This window comes from Triticum dicoccoides, chromosome 1A, assembly GCF_002162155.2.
Source record: "Triticum dicoccoides isolate Atlit2015 ecotype Zavitan chromosome 1A, WEW_v2.0, whole genome shotgun sequence".
NCBI classification, from domain to species: Eukaryota; Viridiplantae; Streptophyta; class Magnoliopsida; order Poales; family Poaceae; genus Triticum; species Triticum dicoccoides.
In genome coordinates this window covers 359,833,876-359,840,269 of record NC_041380.1, presented here as the reverse complement: position 1 = coordinate 359,840,269, position 6,394 = coordinate 359,833,876, and positions in this window count along the sequence as shown.

The following is a 6,394-nucleotide window of genomic DNA, read 5'->3' as shown; positions in this document are numbered from 1 at the left end:
CCCACTTGTGTGTGTGTGAGAGAGAGAGAGACCCATCCGTCGATGCTCGTGAATACATCTTTTAGCCATATGCATTGCTGATGCTCAGTAAAGACTTATATAGTTGACTCGATCATATAAAACATTATATCACATTGAACTTGCATACAAAAATTTCACGCAGGCGGCACAATCACGGGTGGAAGCAATGGATCGCTACAGTTAGGGCTATGTTGAAACCAACAAACTCGTACATAACCATTCATCATCTTTATCAATGACGGGGAAATATGTTGAATGTTGCGCAAAGAAAATAGACAGGCAACACAATAGTTTCTGCTAGCACATTAAGTTGACGTACACCCCTTTCTAAAAAAGTTCAGGTACAAAAATAGAACATGTCACAATCAAATGTACTAGCACATCAGTGCTTCACACCGATAGCTCGGATTTAACTAGTATCTGGTAAGATTCAGTTGTGACCTCAAATTGGAGCACATCCAGGTAGCCAGCCCTGCATCTTCTCCCAAAGAAGCAGTGGCCTCCACCGCGTGATGGAGTATGCCCTGTGCCATCCATCGTTCCGACCAACACGGGGAAAGTCTAACGTTGACTCCTGTAATGGACATCATCGACGGGCCTTGCCACCAGCGGCGGTGGCAAGACTTCGATTGATGGATTGACCACTTCTTTGACATGCACGGACACTCAATACAGATACATCCCTAACGTGGTCTGCGGCGGCCTTGGTGGCGACAAATAGTACAACCCACATTCCTGCACCGGTTCTCAACACCAATCACCTTCGGTATGGTGGACGGCTTCTTCATCCATGCCATAACCGTCCGAGCCCAGCTATCTGGAGGAACAAACATACTTACGAGCTCACCTCCCAAGCCCTTGATAGGCTCATTCATGGACTCGCTGTTCCAAGCACGTTGAGGCATGCCATGGAAGGTAAGTGTTGTTAAAAACACAAGCTCGGAGGACAATGAGCCCCATCCAGGGTTCCACCGATCAAAGCTCACCAGCATGCCATCGCAGAACAAACGCCGTGAATATTCGAACACACGACTGTAGTCGAAAGTTGTCCAGAACCCGACGAAGAAATCTACCGGTGGCGGACAAACTTCGACGAGCAAGTCACTTATTTGGATGTTATGAGCAATGCCAAGAGCTTTCACAAGGTCGTCTGGCGAGATGGGAGGCCGGTCGCCGTTGATGGTTTCCATCAGCACTTTGTCGGCAAATTGGTCATCAGGCGCCGCCATGCCACTATTGAGCGACAGCACGCAGCGCCTGAAGGCAAGACAGACCTCAGGATCTCCGGCTCGGAGATCAGTGTTGACCGGCGATATGATAGTGCGCTTGAGTACAGGGAGTACAGGAGGGGGATTTGGGGAAACTGGAGTAGGAATCGAGATTCTAGAGGTGGGGGAGGGGCGGGAGATTGGGGATGAAAAGGTAGCATGAATTTCGAACACGCACCAATACGCTCTCGGCGCGCAAGCGCACGAAAACACCGGTGGTGCCCACATGTTGGCCTAAGAGTCCTTTTCGTTCTTTTTTTGAGCGCCCGGCCTGAGAGTCATAATTTACCTGTTTGGCATTGCGTTACTACTCGGCCCATATTCAATGACACCTCACATTGGCCGAAACAAGTGTACATCATCGAAAAGACACTGAGCTCAAATTATAACTTGACAAAAGGATAATACACTGAACACTGGAGAATGGTGATGCCCTCATTTAGCCCACCAGTAGCTCGAGACAATAAATAGTTTGAAACAACGATATATACAACATTCAAATACTGACTAGTGACTTCTACTTACATAAACAACAAGACATGATAGTTCATAAGAAGTCTTGCTATAGCACCAAAATGCACCCATCCGCAGCGCTCAGACTCTCATGATCCAAACGAGAATGACATTGTAAAGAGAGGCAACCATTACATAGTAAGAGTAACATAGATGAGGATGACCAAATGATAAGGATTCTGCATAACAAAAGAGAGAACTACCCATCTAGAACAAGCAGCAAAGATAACAAGTCGTTCAAAGAGGGATGATCCAACACCATCATAATTTGCAGCCCCCCTTCAGCCGCCAATGATTCGGACACACTAGGACTCCACCCTTTTGATGCAACAACCCAATTACCTATCAACATGAAGGCTAAAACTACATCACTGCATGTCGGAGTTGGGACATCCAAGGATCAAAGTTAATCTAGATGCCTTTGTCATTCTCACCTTCTTTTAGCCACAGGCTGTATCGTTGACAATCAGGGGCGTTTGCTCCCGAAGTCCTAGGGCTCACCGTGTAGACACAGTTTTACCTAGCAAATGGAGCCTCTCTGCCATCAAGGTCCTTGCCAACAGTGATCTCCTCATTAATCAGATAATTGAGTCTGAGAAACAAAGAGTTTGAACCAAGGGTATTTACCCGCCTCCAACACAAAAATCTTGAAGGCCCCAACAAGCCGTTATCCCGCTCATAGACGTAATAGCCACTCTCCGGATACTCACGTATTTCACAGTGCTTGTACACAGTGGGGTTTTTGCAATGTAACTTTGCTGGCTCATGTTTGTGAATGATCATCCATCTTTTATCATCGTTTGATTGAGCGAGGAAACAGTTGTGCTTCCCTGTTTTTGGCAAAGGTGGTGTGATTACAAAGGGCAATAACTGTAGGGACACTTCATCATATAAAAAAGGACAAGCATTGTTAATGTAAGATTTGTATTGTTCAGAGTGTGAGTAGGATAATGCAAGAAACAACATTGATCTGTCCCTGTTGGAACCGAGAGGAAAATACAAGGAAATTTATACTGGGTTCAAAAATATAGAAGTGCCATGCATGGTTATACTCATGTAATCTCGCAATCGATTCTTCACAAGAAACTACCATGCCATGCATGTTATGTAATCATGTTCTATCCTCACAAATAATTTTTTGAAGGAAACTAACACACCATGCATTGTTATATAGTCATGTTCTATGGGAAAAATTCTTGTGAGGATATTATTCTAAGCATTGATTGCTGAAGGGTGAATATAGGTTGTACACATGCTAAGCATTACAGGATTTCACTAGTTCCAAATATAGAGTTCTCCATATGCACATTTACTTCCCTAATGTATGGTTAGAAACCAATAGTGTGATGCATGTTTCTACATCATGAAAATGAGGAAACTAACATGGCTATTGATACACACTCATATTTAGTAGTATATACATTACAATAAAGTTAGGAGAATATCCATATCTTCGTAACCGTTTGATTATTCAAGGGTACAAATTGGCTGTAATGACATGGTCACAATCGCATAAATTAACTCATTCCAAATATAGCTGATATATGGTGTCTAATACATTGCCATAGTTATACTCAAATTCTTCTCAAACAAGGATATGCCAATCATCACAAAAGTTCAAAAAGTGTCATGGCGTTATCATTAAAATAAGATGAAAACAAATTACACGCGTTGTCCCACTGCTTTGTCGATCGCATAGATGATGCCATTGTGTTCAATAGCATCACAGAAGTGTGCATCAGCTTTGAAGATCCACTGCGAGGTGAGTTGTCTCCACCTAAAGAAGGCACTGACGGAAAGACAGGTGAGTCCGCGATTGAACAAGGCAATTAGCCTGAAGTCCACGTAATACGCATATCGTGTGGGCACTTGGAAGATTACAATCTTCTGCAAAACAAGGTCCGTCCAACTAACGTGGTTATCTAGATGACTTGGACCGTGATAGCAAAACCCTACTTAATCCAATGTAGGAAGGATAATCTCATGGGATGTGTGGAATTTCATGAGCACCAACGTGTTTGGGTCTTCTCTGATGGAAGGCATCCAGTGGGAGTTCATGTCGGCCCAGTACATACTTGCCAAGAAGTTTTGGGTGATGGTGATCGGATCGAAGTCGAGGGGCATGATGTACGACGACACAGTACATACCTGCAAAGAAGTTTCGGCTAATCACTATTGCAGGATGCTGCTAACACGACACTACGATCAGAGACCCTTCGACGAAACTATGTGATAATCGCAAACGGTGGTGTAAAAAACCGTCAAAAAGGTGCAAAACATTTGCGATGGAGGATGCATCAAACATGGTTCAGATTTTAGTTGCGTGTGCGATGTAGGGCATACGGTTCAGCTCAATTAATTGGTTGCGATGAGGAGGAACAAAAGAAACGGGCAGCCAAATGAAGGTGTATGCGATACACGGCATGCGGTTCACTCGGATGAACTGTTTGCGTTGAGGCAAGAGAACGGAAATGGTTCAATATAACAAGATGTTTGTGATACGCAGCAAACAGGTCTGTAATCAGAAATGTGTGCGAATACCAATAATAACAGAAACGGTTTCCTAGTGTGGTTCGTGTTCATCTGATCATCATCTCCTTCTTGTGCTAGCTCAATGTTCCTTCTATGCTAAGTTTCCATTAATTCATGGCATTTTATGAACACGCCACCATTTCCCCGCCATTTACTCATCTGTTTCCCGCCACCCAGTGATATTGCGCATAGGCGGCGCGCAATGCACGGAGGCGACAAGCGTAGCCTACAGCACATCCACCTTTTCCAAGCATGCCAACCCACCAAAGCATCGCCTCTGCTATCAACCTCGTCGACGAGGAAAACGAGCAGGTGCCATGGCCCGTCGAGGCCGAGGCACTCCCTAGTAACGCGATGGATGACGCCGTGATGTGCGTCATCGCCAGGGTTGAGCAGACCTTTGGCGCATGGCGCTTGAGCGCCGCGGATCAAGATAGGCATGTCAGCACCGACAGGCTGGAGCTTGCTGCACAACATGATCGATGGCGTGCCGCAGAGCAAGCTAGGCGTGTCCGCGCCAATAGGCTGCGGCTTGCCGCACGGCGAGACCGTTGGAGCACCACAGAGCGAGAGGCGCGGCGCGCCGCACAGCAAGAGCGGAACCGTCGGCACTTGCCTGCTGTCGACACGGTGTCGCAGCTGGGTACATGTCCGGTCAGTACCCCCATTCCACGTCAGGAGTGGGCAGAGGCCCTCAGTGCCATACTTGCACCAGAGGCCGGCCATGCCGTACTTGCACCGGACGCTCACCGCGCAATTCGCATGGCTGCCGCCGTTCGCCTTGTCCATGTCCCGCTGGATGCCAACGCGCTGGTCCATAGGTTCGACCGCCTCCTTGGCCCAGGTGTCCACCTAGGCGCAGTAGAGGAACATGGCTGTCACATCCTCGAGCTAGTGATCTCCGATTAAATAGCCAACTTGGAGCTTGAGATCGCGCTCCGGATGTACTGCAAGCATGTCGACCACTTGGACGAACGCCTGCACAAGTTCAGGCAGATCCAAGAGCTACCGTAGGCAAGGGCTGCTGGTGTAACGCCCTCGATGCGGCTTTATCTCCTACGTGTCAAAGCACGACTTAGAGGCATAACCGCATTGAAAGCAATGTCGCAAGTAAGGCAATCTTCACAACATCCCATGTAAATAGATAATAAAAGGGGAAGGTACATAGTTGGCTTACACTCGCCACGTCAAACAAAGTATGTAAATATCATTACATCATCCAATCACTCATGGCCCAACTACGGTGCCAAAATAAAAGATCAACCCAACATGCTACACGGTCCCGATCGCCCCAACTGGGCACCACTACTGATCATCAGGGAAAGACACATAGTAACGGCGTGAGTCCTCGTCGAACTCCCACTTGAGCTCAAGCGCATCATCTGGAACAGAGTCATCAGGCCCTGCATCTGGTTTGGAAGTAATCTGTGAGCCACAGGGACTCAGCAATCTCGCACCCTCGTGATCAAGACTATTTAAGCTTATAAGGTAAGGTAAATATGTGGAGCTGCAGCAAGCGACTAGCATATATGGTGGCTAACCTGTTCGCAAAAGAGAGCGAGAAGAGAAGGCAAAGCGCGAACAAATAACTAGAGAACAACCTGCGGCAAGCATTACTCCAACACCGTGTTCACTTCCCGGACTCCGCCGAGAAGAGACCATCACGGTAACTCACACAGTTGATTCATTTTATTTAAGTTAAGGTTCAAGTTATCTACAACCGGACATTAACAAATTCCCATCTGCCCATAACCGCGGGCATGGCTTTCGAAAGTTCAAATCCCTGCAGGGGAGTCCCAACTTAGCCCATGACAAGCTCTCACGGTCAACGAAGGAATATACCTTCTCCCGAGAAATTCCGATCAGACTCGGTATCCTGGTTCTACAAGACACTTCGACAAGTTAAAACAAATCCAGCAACACCGCCCGAATGTGCCGACAAATCCCGATAGGAGCTGCACATATCTCGTTCTTAGGGCACACTCAGATGAGACATCCTATGAGTAAAACCAAACCTCAAGTTGCCCCGAGGTGGTCCCGCAGTCTACTCGGTCGGACCA